At 46.6% G+C, this 14,366-nt stretch overlaps 1 long non-coding RNA gene and 1 pseudogene across 1 annotated transcript in view; both read right to left on the reverse strand.

The window, feature by feature from the left end:
- Positions 1–14,366, reverse strand: part of LOC126194816 (uncharacterized) — a 197,131-nt gene that overhangs the window by 33,636 nt on the left and 149,129 nt on the right. The window lies entirely within an intron of this gene.
- On the reverse strand, positions 11,741–11,858 carry LOC126196627 (5S ribosomal RNA; annotated as a pseudogene).

Here is a 14,366-nt window from a genome sequence, read left to right on the forward strand (position 1 = left end):
TTCGAATATAGTGAATGAAACGGTGATGAATGTAATCGCGAAGAAACAGCGCTTTATTGTGCATAATGATTAAGGAATGGACAGAGCAAACGCTGAGGTACCACAATATGGTCAATTTGGTAATGGAAGGAAGAGTAGGCGGTAAAAATTATAGAGGGAAACGACGGCTTGAGTACAGTAAGTGGGTTCAGGAAATTGTAGGTTGCTACATTTACGCAGATATGAAGAGGTTTGCATAGTACAGACTAGCATAGAGTTCCATTCAACTAGCCTTCAGCTTCAAAACAAGAACATCATCAATAATAATAATAATAATAACAAAAACAGTCCAGATACATGTTAAAAAACGTACGTGATGAATTACACCCTTGTGTGACGCCTTTGTTTGTTTTGTATAGCGTGCGTGTGTGAGGGGGAGGGAAAATTGTAGAGGGAGAAAAGGGTTTACAACAGGAAGCACATTCAGTTGGATGTAGTTTGCAGCAGTTAAGCAGATACGAAGAAAGTTACACTGTATAGACTAGCTCGAACAACTGCATCAAATCGGTCTTCCGACTGAAGGCGACAATAGGTTGAAATTATGCCTTTAAAAGACCACCAATGAAATCAAATGTGATCAACCTACGTGGAATGTTTGTGTTGTTCTGAGCAACTAACAGATCCCGCAGAAATATGGCCACTACACGTTACAATGTAAAATTTCCCTCCCTATTCATCAGCTGAAGATGTGTAGCTCTTAAGGCAGTTTACAACGACTGTTTCCGGCTTAAATGCGCCATTATTGAAGAAAACGAGCATTTAAGAAATAAATGAAAACACTGTTCGACACAGTAATTTCTCCCGGCGTTATAAAACGTTCAAAAAACTTAGGTGATTCCCCGCCGTTATTTTGACAGGCGCTCACAAACTCTGTGCCTCTGTCGATTGACCAGAGGGCGAGCAGAGTTTCAAAAAAAATGGTTCAAATGGCTCTGAGCACTATGGGACTCAACATCTGAGGTCATCAGTCCCCTAGAACTTAGAACCACTTAAACCTAACTAACCTAAGGACATCACACACATCCATGCCCGAGGCAGGATTCGAACCGCCGACCGTAGCAGTCGCACGGTTCCGGACTGCGCGCCTAGAACGGCGAGACCACCGCGGCCGGCAGCAGAGTTTCAGAATTCAATCATAAACCTCTATCTCTATAGTGTCACTTGCTAATTTAACTACAATTATTTCCTTTATTACTAAATCGGAATAGCTGGAAGTGCGGACCAGAATCTTATACTCCATAGGATGGCCGGAGCCAAAGAATTGATCAGCAAAAGTAAATTTGCTCGGCTGTTTAAGTGTGTGTCATACTTACGTTCAATACACCGCTCCCCCATGGTCCTGAACGGAAATACTGTCGGCTCCTTATTGTTAAAAACTGCCAAAGAGGCCTCGTCAGCGGTTCTAGGCGCTTCAATCTGGAACCGCGTGACCGCTACGGTCACAGGTTCGAATCCTGCCTCGGGCATGGATGTGTGTGATGTCCTTAGGTTGGTTAGGTTAAGTAGTTCTAAGTTCTAGGGGACTGATGACCACAGATGTTAAGTCCCATAGTGCTCAGAGCCATTTGAACCATTTGAGGCCTCGTTAGCGTAGTGTAATGGTACGATACCTCCTCCCCCCCCCCCCCCACTGCCATGGATGGTGGCAAAACACTTTTCCCAAAATCTATGAGGAAGGTACTTACACAAATGAACAATTCAGTTGGAGTAGTAAGCTGTTATCTGATAAGCACACTCCTTATTAGAGAGAGAGAGAGAGAAGAGGATGGGAAGCGGCGGGAGGGGAGGGAGAGAGAAAAAAAGAATATTACCAAAAAATGTGAGAAAGGGCCTTTTGGAAACACACTATTCAATTGAACTCTATGGTAGCATGCTATTAACTGCTATAAAAATTACCAGCACGAATTCGATAAAGTGTTAGGCCGGTACATAGCTTTGTAGCGTTTTTGTTTTCGATGTTGGTGTCCCGGCTGCTAAGGGTTTATTTATCGACTGCCATTTTTTATTTGTACTTCATTGTTGCTATATGAGTTTACATGTTGTCATTTGGAGATAGTTGAACCGTGGACGCTAGAAACTGGAGTGCCAAAAGGAGAAATCTGAACATTTTCCGACTTATTATTCTGCTTGGGTTCAACAGAGGGATGATAGTAACAAAGGCAACCAGAAACATTAGCGCCATCTGTGAGTATAAACCCATTGGACAGGGCACGGCAAAAAAAAAGGTTCTCGTTTTAAGGGGGATCGTTCTGACGATAGTGACTCCCCAGATTCAGCAAGACCATTGCGGTTTCATGAAGATCGTTTGAACGTATTAATCCACAATGATCCGCGCCAGTGTCCTGGAGAACTTGCAAATGTGATGAACAGTGATCACTCCACCAACGTGCGACATTTGCACGCAATGGGGAAGATCCAAAAATCTGGAGTACAGGTGCCGCACGCTCTAAGCCAAAATCACAAGTGGGTGGGTGGCCTTAGGTGTATCTCTGCTTGCTCGTCATCATTTGGCTCGTGAACAACACCGACCATTGCTATCCTGTACCGTTACTGGTGACGAGAAATGGTGTCTTTATGCAAACATAAGAAAAAGACTTGAATGGCTGAACCCAAACAAAGCAGCAACTGCGCGACCCCAAAAGATAATGTTATCCCTCTAGTGGAACAGCGACGCTGAGGTGTACTAAGAATTGCTCTTCCGAGGTGTAACCATCACTGCCGACACACACTGTCAACAACTTAGACGTTTTGCAGACGCAGTCCAAGAACAACGACCAGGAAGACTGCGTGATGCTACGGCACGGTAACGCCCGACTGCATTCTGCTAGACTGACAACACTGTACTGGAAGTACGTTGGGAAGACACCCCACACCCACCTTATTCACCTGATACTGCGCTCTTCGATTTTCACCTTTTCCGCTCTCTATCGAATAACCTTCAAGGAACTTCCTTTCCGAATGAAAACGCGCTCCGAACGGGGCTCGACGAGTTCTTCGCCTCAAAAACACGTGATTTCTACAGTCGCGGAACCGTAAAGTTGTCCCAGCGTTAGCAGACTGTTGTAAATAGTGAAGGGAGAATATATCATTGACGATTAGGTTCTCAGAAACTAGTACACCTGCCGAATATCGTGTAGTGAATTAGATTGTAAATAGTGAAGGGAGAATATATTATTGACGATTAGGTTCACAGAAACTGGTACACCTGCCGAATATCGTGTAGGCAATTCGCGAGCACGCAAAAGTGCCGCAACACGACGTGGCATGGGCGCGACTAATGTCTCAGTTAGTGCTGGAGGGAATTGACACTATGTATCCTGTAAGGTTGTCCATAAATCTGTTAAGCGTACGAGCGGGGTCAACAGCACGTTGCACGGCATCCTACATATGCTCAATAATGTTCACGTCTGGGGAATCTAGTGGCCAGCGGAAGTGTTTAAATTCGGAAGAGTGTTCCTGGAGCCACTGTGTAGCAATTCTGAACCTGTGGGGTATCGCACTGCCCCGCTGGAATTGCTCAAGTCCATCGGAATGCACAGTGGACATGAACGGATGCAGGTGATCAGACAGGATGCTTACGTACGTGTCACCTGTCAGAGTCGTACCTAGACGTATCGGGGCTCTCATATCTCTCCAACTGCACACGCCCCAAACCATTACAGAGCCTCCACCATGTTGAACAGTCCCTGCTGACATGAAGGGCCATGGATCCATGAGGTTGTCTCCATACCCGTACATGTCCATCCGCTCGATTCAATTTGAAACAGTCCAATGTCGGCGTTGACGGGCCCAGGCAAAGTTTAAAGCTTTGTGTCGTACAGTCATCAAGGATTCACTAGTGGGCCTTCGGCTCAGAATGCCCATATGGATGATGTTTGTCTGGATGGTTCGCATGCTGACATTTGTTGATGGCCCAGCATTGAAATCTGCAGCAGTTTGCGGAAGGGTTGCACTTCTGTCACGTTGAACGGTTCTCTTCAGTCGTCGTTGGTCCCGTTCTTGTAGGATCTTTTTCCGGTCGCAGCGATGTCGGAGATTTGCTGTTTTACCGGATTCGTTATATTCACGGTACATTCGTGAAATGGTCGTACGGGAAAATCCCCACTTCATTGCTATGTAGGAGATGCTGTGTTCCATCGCTCGTGTGCCGACTGTAACACCACGTTCAAACTCACTTAAATCTTGATAAGCTGCCATTGTAGCAGCAGTGACAACTATGCCAGACACTTGTCTTATATAGGCGTTGCCGACCGCAGCGCCGTATTCTGCCTGTTTATATATCTCTGTATTTGAAAACGCATGTTGGCGCTTCATTGTAGCTCCTCTTGTCGTTTTTGGGCTTTACGATAAGGATAAAGTGTTCAGTTCACCAGTTCTGTTGTGCAAACTGTTCAGGCACGAATACAAGATGAAAGACATGTTGGAAAGGATGTGAAGGGAAATTGAACCTTGCCTACTCGTTCTACGGGCAACACATTTGGAAGTGTATCCATAGGAAACTGTACGAGTTAAGCTATCATCTGCACCAAACCGCGTAGCAGTATCTAGCATAGTTCCCTCGAAATAAATCCGTGTCACGTTGAACGATTCTCTTCAGTCGTCGCTGGTCCCGTTCTTGTAGCATCTTTTTCTGGCCGCAGTGATGTCGGAGATTTGCTGTTTTATCGGATTCGTCATATTCACTTGAAGTGGTCGCACGGGGAAATCCCCACTTTGTCGCTACGTCGGAGATGCTGTGTCCCATCGCTCGTACGCCGACTATAACACTACGTTAAAACTTACTTAAATCTTGATAACCTGCCACTGTAGCAGCAGTAACCGATCTTACCAAACAGTTGTCTTATATAGGCGTTGCCGACCGCAGCGCCGTATTCTGCCTGTTACATATCTCTGCATTTTAGTACGCATACCTATAACAGTTTCTTTAGCGCTTCAGTGTATATGTATATAGGGTACCTCTGCAATGCCTTTGAGATGTGGTTACCATCGTCGCTGGCGGCGCAGTGCTCCAGTGTATAAGACATTGAGAGCTATAGACATTGACTTGGCTGGTCAATTCAATAGGCAGCAGCTTATGGGTGGTCCGAATGTTTTTCGTGGACTACGAATGCAGATCACGTGTGATGTCCAAGCTGTGTTTGGGGGCAGTACATGGCTGAACTTGGCTGTTGTATGGGGGAATCATGCTGATTATGGTGGCCTTGAAGCATTTCCCGATGCAAACATCTTGGCTTGGAAGACATGGAGTATAGCCGAGAGTACAGGTCTGCTGCCCAAAGTTCCAGAAGGTCCTTTGTTACATTTTTTGAGAAAAGTGTTTTCCCAAATAATGTAAGAAAGGACCATTCGCAAAAAACACCAATTCAATTTGAGACAGGAGTGAACCCTGTGGCAGCATGCTGTTATGTGCTACATACATGATCAGCACAAATTCGGTAAAGTATAATGCCAAGCATACTTCGTATCAGTGTGTGTGTGTGTGTGTGTGTGTGTGTGTGTGAGTGAGTGAGAGAGGGAGAGAGAGAGAGAGAGATGGATGGTGTGAGAGTGTAGTGAGGGGAGACGTCGGCTTTAAGAGGGTGCAGGCCCGGGCTGGTGGGACGCGCATGAATGAAACGGCAGCCAGCCCGGGCGATGCAGCGGCGATCAATAGCGGCCCAGCACAGCAGACCACACCACGGCCGAGCCGAGCAGGGCCCAGCTCGGCTCAGCACGGTGCCACACCAGGGCTGGCTGGGAGAGTTACGACCCGGGACAGGCACACAACGACTGCACTCGGGAAGACCATCTCGGAGAAAAGTCCACTGGTCGCCAGGCCTGCTCCACCTAGCAAACTCAGAGCGCTGGTATATCAGGACGCTACTGAAAGTCAGTCCACTGGTATAACATTGTCTGGCACACAGTAAGCGGGTAGCCGGCCGCTGTGACCGAGCGGTTCTAGGCGCTACAGTCTGGAACCGGGCGACCGCTACGGTCGCAGGTTCAAATCCTGCCTCGCGCATGGATGTGTGTGATGTCCTTACGTTAGTTAGGTTTAAGTAGTTCTAAGTTCTAGGGGACTTATGACCTCAGCAGTTGAGTCCCATAGTGCACAGAGCCATTTTAACAGTATGCGGGCACCCATGTGTAATGCGGAACTGACCACTACGGAAGTGGAAATCAGCATAAAAACGTGCATACTTGTAGGAAAATGAACGCTGTCGGTTGGAATAGTTGTGCACAGTGTATACTAAATAGTAAGAGATCGAGTACACCAAGAAATGCAGTAGTATGGCGTCGCATTTTGTGTCAGTAGTACAGTATACAGGGTGACCTTTTTCACTGTGTACAAACTCAAGGACATGATCGATGAGAGGATACGGAACAAATAAGGTCAAATGAACTTACATCCGGAGACGCATGGTTTCCACGCTACAGACCAGTTATTCAGTCACACTTTGCTACAGAGACTGCGGTCTGACATGCACTGTACCACGCAGCCACAGTTACAGTACGCATGTTATCCTGCTCGGGAGTGGTACTCTTCCTCGTACATCATACTCTAGCGCCCTCTCCTGCAATAGTAAACGGCAATGTTGTGCCGGATTCACTTCTCTTGCTGACTCACCTAGTAGTTGGATGTGATACAGCGTTCTACACAATGGTTCCGTATTCGAACTGAGAGCTTGCCGACATGGTGTCTACTTACGGAAAGGCAAAAGGCAATTGACGGCGGGCAGCAAGGTTGTATCAAGAGATCTATAGCAGCATTCAATGTCCGCAGCAATGTTTCGCCGTTTGTCCGAGACAGGGTCGTTTCAGGAAGCAGGAAATAATGAAGGAGGTATCCGAAACGTTCGGACACCAGACTTGGAGGAAAATGTGATTTACACTGTGGAAGGCTACCGCTGTGTCAGTACCAGGCAGTTGGCACGCCAGTACAGGGTAAGCCAGGCGACAGTGTGGAACATTCTCGATAACAATTGTTACTACCCTTATCGCTTACAGTATGTGCACGGCTCGGATGGAAACAACTTTCAACACATTTTGTAAGTGTGGCTGAATGGGACAGCGCGTATTAGACCGCAATCTCTGTAACAATGTACGAGGGGTGTCCAGAAAGTAAGTTCTGATCGGTCGCGAAATGGAAACGACTGTGTCAATCCGATAAAGCTTTGCACAGTTGTGTTGGGCAGTGTCTCTAGCACAACCCTAGATAGCATCACGTCGCTCTTCTCATTTCTGAGCTCACAGTGAGCGCGTAAAGATGTCTAGAAAATAGTGTCTCCCGCCAAGTACGAGGGCCTGGTGAGAAATTTCGCCTGAAGCTATGCAGCCAACATTACATAACTGTCGTGCTGTTTCTTCTTCAAGACAATTCTCAGCCGGATTCTGCAGTGGCAATGAAGATGCTCCTGCTTCGTTTTCAATTGGAAATGTTTGATTACCCACAGTACAGCCCGTAATTGTCTCCCTCTAAGTTTCATCTCTACTCACATGAACCACTGGCTATGAAGACAACATTTTGGCACAGACAACGAGCTGTAGGCCAGCGTAGAGAATTGGCGGAAAGCACTGGCGGATGCCTTCTATGATGAGGGTATTGGAAAGTTGGTTCAACGCTACGATAAATGTCTAAGTCAGAACGGCGACTACGTAGAGAAGTAGCTAACTGTTACAAATAAAACATTTCTGATTTGCACTGTGGTTTCCATTTCGCGATCAATCGGAAATTACTTTCTGGACAGCCCTCGTATGATTGAATAAACAGTCTCTACCATGGAAACCACGCATTTCGGACATAAGTTCATTACACTTTTTTTGTTCCGTATCCTCTCATCGATCAGCCCAAAAGTTTGCACACAGTGGAAAAAATCACCCTGTATAACAAGACATAAGCAATTCAAGTGGTAAGGGCTGTACTCGGTATAAAGGAAGTCAGCTGCAGTGTTAGTGTGTGCGTAGGTGCCCTTACTACTGCGGGTACGAAACAGACACCATTAGTGGCAGTTCGTGTTCTGTACATAAACCACGATTGCGACACTGCTACGCGGAAATCAGTTATCATGTGATGAAAAAGCAAAAATCAGCGCGTACAAGGAAATGTGACTCTCTAACCATCAAATCGCCAAGAAGCTAAACCGTTCAATTACTGTGATTGATAATTTCGTTAGATTAGATGCACGCTACGGACACAATGGAAAAAATGAACAAAGTAGAAAATTATCTGAGGCATCCAAATGGTTTCTCTTGCGCAAAGCAAGGCCCACAAACCGTCATTCTTCTCACGCTGCTGCCGATTTACAGTTCCCATTAACTGCCAGACGTGTACGACGAATTCTAATGGCTGACAAACGCCTTGCATTCGCAAAAACCTCCTCCAGCGCCAAAACATAAACAATCCAGATTGGAGTTTGTTGAAAAATGTATGCTATGGACTTCAGAATGGGATAAAGGGAGCTTCAGTGACAAGAAAAAGTTTAATTCAGATACGCCGGATGGATTTCAGTATTACTAGCATCATCCGAGAACAGCGCAGCAGGTAAGAATGAGCAGAATTTTTGGTGGCGGGAGTGTTATGATTTGGGCGGTCTTCTGCGCTAAATCACGCATTGCTTGGCTCAAAATTAGAATGCATTCTATCACGTACACTGAGATGTCAGAAACAGAATTGATGAGAGAGTATGAGGACCTAGGGAACGGCCGGCAGTTCTAGCCGAGCGGTTCTAGGCGCTTTCTAGGCGCTTCTGTCTTGAACTGCGCGACTGCTACCGTCGCAGGTTCGAATCCTGCCTCGGGCATGGATGTGTGTGATGTGAGGTTAGGTTAGGTTTAAGTAGTTCTAAGTTCTAGGGGACTGATGACCTAAAATGTCAAGTTCCACAGTGCTCAGAGCCATTTGGACCTAGGGGACGAAAGTCTAATGCTTCATGAAGATAATGCGTCTGTGTGTTTCTCCTACAACCAAATTGTGTTTTGAAGGCAGAGATACAGTTGTCTTGCCATGGCCTGCACGTAGCTCGGATCTGAACCACTTGGTAAACATTTCAAGAATATTTGCAAGGCGTATTTGTCGCAGTAGAAGGCAATTTGAGGCCGTATGTGGGCTAAAAAGTGCAATACGAGGAGAGCGGGGGACAGTTCCATTGTAACAATGCCGAAGTAATTGGAAGAACAGAGGTTAGATAAAGTACTAAAACGCAGTAACTCAACAGGACAGTGAAGGCCTTTATACTAATTTCCATCCACGAAATGCAAACGCCTTCATTTGTTACTTGTGGTATGAAAGAAATATGTAATTCGGCCATGACTGTTTATGCCTTACTATCTACTACTTTCAAAATAACTTCAATACACGTGTGCTTATATACAGTACTCTTACTTTCGCAGGAACCCTATCTTTACACTGATTTCCACTACTGTAAATGTACAACCTCGACTTCAGTTTCGAGCGTCCAACATCACTACTTTCTCCGCTTTCGGCTCTTGAGGAAGGATGGGCTGCTATTCTTCCACAGACAATCAGACACCTCATTGAAAGTGACTCCAGCAGCCAAAGCGTGGACTCAACCCACATTAACGTCCACTAGTACGTTTCTAGATACTTTGGATTAGATAATGCATACCCACAAACAGCCTGATAGAATTAAGAGGATCGATCAATTGATAATGCCCCACAATTTATTCATTAGAGTTTTTCTTTTCATGAGTTAGAATTTCGTGACCATATTAATAAACACTTGTTTTATAAGTACAATTCTTCTTTATACACTCCATCACTCTCCATGGCCTTAAGGCACTGTTGTTCAAAAGCACGTATTTCAGAACATCCAGTTAACTGTCGACGCAGAGACAGAAGGAAACTTCCAATTTTTAAACGTTTTGGTACAACGAAAGTCGAGTGGGCGTCTAGCCCACTCTGTGAACCGAAAGCTGACGCACACTGAATTTCCACCATCCAGTCCAGAAGAGGGCCGTTTAAAATACATTTATATACAGAGCTACACTTCTTTCTAACGAGGGTCAGTTGGACTCCTAAATTAATCAAAAATGGCTCTGAGCACTATGGGACTTAACTACTGAGGTCATCAGTCCCCTAGAACTTAGAACTACTTAAACCTAACTAACCTAAGGACATCACACACATCCATGCCCGAGGCAGAATTCGAACCTGCGACCGTAGTGGTTACGCGGTTCCAAACTGACGCGCTTAGAACCGCACGGCCACACCGGCCGGCCCTAAATTAATCATCTGAAGCGTGTACTCCGTAAGAAAGTGATATAAAGCCGACGCTCTTCAAGAAATGGAAAACGAGATGAGCCAGCGATTGTGCTCCTTCCTTTCTGCAACACTACACGTAACAAACTAAGCAGTCTTGGGAAGGTGACAAACGCACACAGAAGTGACAGAAGTCAAAGGATAGCGAAAAAACGGTTCAAATGGCTCTACGCATTATGGGACTTAACATCTGAGGTCATCAGTCCCCTACCGAGCGAGGTGGCGCAGTGGTTAGCACACTGGACTCGCATTCTGGAGGACGAAGATTCAATCCCGCGTCCGGTCACCCTGATTTAGGTTTTCCGTGATTTCCCTAAATCGCTCCAGGTACATGCCGGGATGGTTCCTTTGAAAGGGCACGGACGACTTCCTTCCCCATCCTTCCCTAATCCGATGAGACCGATGACCTCGCTGTTTGGTCTCTTCCCCCAAGCAACCCAACCCAACCCCCCCCCCCCCCCCCCAAAGCAGTCCCCTAGACGTAGCACTACTTAAACCTAACTATCCTAAGGACATCACACACATCCATGCTCGAGGCAGGATTCGAACCGGCGACCGTAGCAGCCGCGCGGTTCCACACTGAAGCGGCTAGAACCGCTCGGCCACAGCGACCGGCATAGGATAGCGGTATGCATACATACAGATGGAGGTCATCGCGTACTCAGGTCTATTAAAGGGCAGTGCGTTGGTGGAGCTGATTCATGTGATTCAAGTGATTCCTGTGAAATGGTTTCCGACGTTATCACGGATCACCACGGGAATTAACAAACTTTGAACGCGAAATAGTAGTTAGAACTAAACGTACGGGACATTCCATTTCGGAAATCGTTAGGGAATTCAATATTCCGATATCTACACTGTCAAGGGAGGGCCGAGATATCAAATAACAGGTATTACCTCTCACCACAGACAACGCGGTGACCAGGGGCCTTCACTTAACGACGGAGAGCGGCGGTGATTCCGTAGAGTCGCCACTGCTGACAGACGAGCAACACTGCGTGAAATAACCGCAGAAATCAGAGTGGGATGTACGACGGAAGTATCCGTCAGGACAGTATGGCGAAATCTGGCGTTAATGGGCTATGGTAGCAGACGACAGACGCGAGTGCCTTTACCAACAGCACGACATCGCCTACAGAGCCTCTCCTGGACTCCCAACCACATCGGTTGGACCCAAGACGGCTGAAAAACCGTGGCCTGGCCAGGTGAGTATCGATTTCAGTTGGTAAGAACTGATAAAAGCACTCCGTCATCAGGCCACAAGTGGCCCATCGGGACCATCCGACCGCCGTGTCATCCTCAGTTGAGGACGCGGATAGGAGGGGCGTGTGGTCAGCACACCGCTCTCCCGGTCGTTACGATGGTTTTCTTTGACCGGAGCCGCTACTATTCGGTCGAGTAGCTCCTCAGTTGGAATCACGAGGCTGAGTGCACCCCGAAAAACGGCAACACCACATGGCGGCCCGGACGGTCACCCATCCAAGTGCCGGTCACGCCCGACAGCGCTTAACTTCGGTGATCTCACGGGAACCGATGTATCCACTGCGGCAAGGCCGTTGCCAACTGATAATAGGGTTCGAGGGAATGGTGCGGGCTGTGTTTACATGGAATGAACTGCGTCCTCTTGTACAGCTGAACCGATCATCGACTGGAAATGCTTATGTTTGGCTTCAAATGGTTCAAATGGCTCTGAGCACTATGGAACTTAACATCTGAGGTCATCAGTTCCCTAGAACTTACAACTACTTGAACATAACTAACCTAGGGACATCACACATATATATGCCCAAGGCAAGATTCGAACTTGCGACCGTAGCGGTCGCGCGGTTCCAGACTGAAGCGCCTATAACCGCTCGGGCACACCGGCCGGCTATGTTTGGTTATTTGGTGACCATTTGCAGCCATTCATGGACCTCATGTCCGCAAATAACGATTTCATATAGCTGGGCCACTATTGTGCGCCATTGGTTTGAAGACCATTCTGGACAAATCGAGTAAATGATTTGGCCTCCCAGATCGCCCGACATGAACCCCATCGAACATTTATGGGACGTAATCAAGGTCAGTTCGTGCACAACATCATGCACCGGCAACACTTCCGCAATTATGGACCGCTATAAAGACAGCATGGTTCAGCACTTCTACTCGGGGCTTCCAACAGCTTTTTGAGTCCATGCCATGTCGAGGTGCTGCACTACGACGGGAAGAAGAAGATTCGATACGATTTTAGAAGGTATCCCATGACTTTTGTCACCCCAGTGTATTTTCCGACCACCTACGGAGATAAGAGGCCATGCAGCGCCCGCTTAAGGACAGTCTCGGCCTCAGAATCTCTGGGATAAATAACATCTCCTGCGAGTGCGGAAGCAACTACATCCGTCAGTCCATCTGTACCGCTTCCAAACGCTGAGCAGAATAACAACGGCACATTAATAATAGGGAACTTGAGAAATCAGAAGTTGCTGAGCACAGTCTCACGAAGGAACACTAAATACTGTTTCATGAAACGAAAGTTTTCTCTCAGTCTTCTGCATACTGGGATTCTGTTATTAAACAGACGGTGGAAATAATCCAGCGGATATGATCTTAGTGGAGCATGGAAGCGACCACTCGACGCAGAGAAGAAACAGAGAAATTAACCGCATTGTTTAAGGCTCCTGCGGGAGGTGACGCCAGCAGTGCAAACATTGACATCATCTCTGGCAGTATGACGTAGGTGCTGACTAACCAGAAGCCGTCCATTGGCTACATAAGGTCACTATGCAGCAACCACGACAGTCATTTTCTTCTCTCAAAAACGATGCTGAGATGCTGATAGTCGAAAGCTAGATGTTTGATGCAACAAGAAGTCTGAGAACATTAAATGTAAACATGTATTGCTGTTGCTAAAAGCTCTTGTCCTGTGTTCATAGCAGTGTTCTCACGACTTTAATTACGTTCTCGTCATCTTCAAAGTGTGTTCCACGTAGAGAACCCTTAAGAGGTCCAAACGGAAGTCAGAGGGTCCCGGGTCTGAGCTACAGGGTCCCGGGTCTGAGCTACAGGGTGGATGAGGCAGTGGTGTCCATACCAGCTTGGTGATATCTTTCTGATTTCTGAGGCTTGTGTTTCGGCGTGTGTCTTCGTGTTGGAGCAAGATTTCTTTCGATTCTTGTCAGACCTAGCACTGTGCAGCGTTTGGCTGGCCCTGCTCTAAATGATCGTTTTCCTACATATACATAAGGCTGTGAAAAAAATGCGTTATTTATTTAACAGCTTTAGTGCAACTAGAGGGTGAGAGACCAAAAACGAGTGCAAAAACGAGGCATCTGATGGCTGTCTGTCAACATTCACAAATGCAGAATTTGGGTAACCAAAAATCCTAAGACTGTCGTGGAACCCCCGTTGTATGACAAAATGAGTTTGTGTGGTGTGGATTTACTACTCCAATCGTGATCGGTCCCTTTTTGTTCGAGAAAATGCGGAGTGCTGCTTTTTAAACTGTTAGCGCGACGTGTGCGAGGTACGCCGATATATTACAGAATCGCATTATCCTTAGCCTGGCTGATAAACACGAGGTGGAAGGTAGACTTTCATCCCATACTGCTACACGTGTGAAAGATCTCTTGCGCATATCGGTCGGTGAGAATAGCATTCTGAGCCGCCTCTTCCGTCATCCTTGGCCCCCCCGAAGTCCTCAGGCCTCAATGCGTGTGATTACTGGTTGTGGGGCAACCTGAAGTGGAAAGTCTATCACGTTCATCCGACCACATTGGGGATGCTAAAAGATCCGACAGCAATTCTCACCATACCTACTGACATTCTCTACAGTTCTGTCCACAACATTGTCCCTCGGCTGCGGGTATGTCGATGAATGACGTTCGACATGCTGAGTAGGTGTTATAAAGAACATCGTCTTTGCTAAAAATTAATTATCATGCTAATTATTCATTTTGTATCATATGAAACGCCATCTGTTCTTCATTTTGTACATTTTTTGGTTTCAGTAAAACCCCACGTCATTCCAAGCATGTGTGGCAGATTTTACCTCACTACCTACATTGCTTCGTGAAGCACTGAATTTTCAGAC

The sequence above is a fragment of the Schistocerca nitens genome, chromosome 7, assembly GCF_023898315.1.
Source record: "Schistocerca nitens isolate TAMUIC-IGC-003100 chromosome 7, iqSchNite1.1, whole genome shotgun sequence".
NCBI classification, from domain to species: Eukaryota; Metazoa; Arthropoda; class Insecta; order Orthoptera; family Acrididae; genus Schistocerca; species Schistocerca nitens.